At 53.5% G+C, this 976-nt stretch overlaps 1 pseudogene; it reads right to left on the bottom strand.

The window, feature by feature from the left end:
• Positions 1 to 395: 395 nt before the first annotated feature.
• On the bottom strand, positions 396 to 763 carry LOC126936853 (CST complex subunit TEN1-like; annotated as a pseudogene).
• Positions 764 to 976: the final 213 nt, after the last annotated feature.

The raw sequence follows: 976 nt of genomic DNA, 5'->3' as shown, positions 1-976 counted from the left end.
TTAACCATCCCTGTTTTACATAGTCTCACAGCCATAGCTAGTACTGAAAATTTCTTTCAAGGTCATGCCCTCTGGGGCTTTATTCACCAGGGCCTTCTGAAACCCTCCACGACCCCACACAAGGCACAGCCCCAGCAGCTTGGAGCTCGGCCACCTGCAGTCTCTGGTGGGTGGCGAGGGGGAGCAGGGAGTGTTGGATTTGGGGCCTGTTTTCTGGGTTTTCATTTCTGAGCAAACCCATGTTAGGGGAAGAGGCTGGATTAACCAGCCGCCCCTCTGCTTTCAGGGTCCAGACAAGGCAGTCGCTGGGGAAGAGCTTTTGCTCTGGGCCCCTCCTGTAGCTTCGGACGGTTTGGCCTCAGAAGCAGGTAGGGGGTGTTACTGGGCTGCATTTCCTACTGGCCGCCCTCCCTCTTCTGCTGGTCCTGCCTCTGCTCCTGCTTGGTTTGTTCTCACAAGGGCAGGTCCATTCCCTCCACACAGTTCAGCACCAGTGCCTTTAACACGGAGCCTCTGTGCTGCTGGTCCTGCAGCCCCCCGAGGATGATGTACAGGGAGCACACCTGGGCTTGGAAGGGCTTCACCAACTTAGTACAGACAAGAACCTGGTGCCGATCAGATCCATGCTGAGCCATCAGTGTCACTCTGGACTGATCATGTCATAGAGGTACCACCTGTCAAATGTTCTCAGTGTGACCCCACCAGGAACTTGGCTTGCACTGACCTCCCAGTGGAGGGAATAGGTCCCGGGTTTGGGCAGCATCACTTGCTCCTTCTCTGCCCCCTCCATCTGGGTTGCTGTTGGTCACGTGCCAAGGGGAAAATTTCTTTATGGAAAAGACTGCCTTCCAGGATGCTGGGTTCCCTCACTGTCTGTACTTTCTTAGATCTCTCCTTCCTTCTGAGGCCATTCACTTCTCAGCTTTCTGTGCATGTCCCAATTCTCATTTTTTAAAGTAATAAAAAGGCATTTATT

Source organism: Macaca thibetana, chromosome 15 (genome assembly GCF_024542745.1).
Source record: "Macaca thibetana thibetana isolate TM-01 chromosome 15, ASM2454274v1, whole genome shotgun sequence".
NCBI classification, from domain to species: domain Eukaryota; kingdom Metazoa; phylum Chordata; class Mammalia; order Primates; family Cercopithecidae; genus Macaca; species Macaca thibetana.
This window is presented reverse-complemented; position numbering and strand designations above follow the sequence as displayed.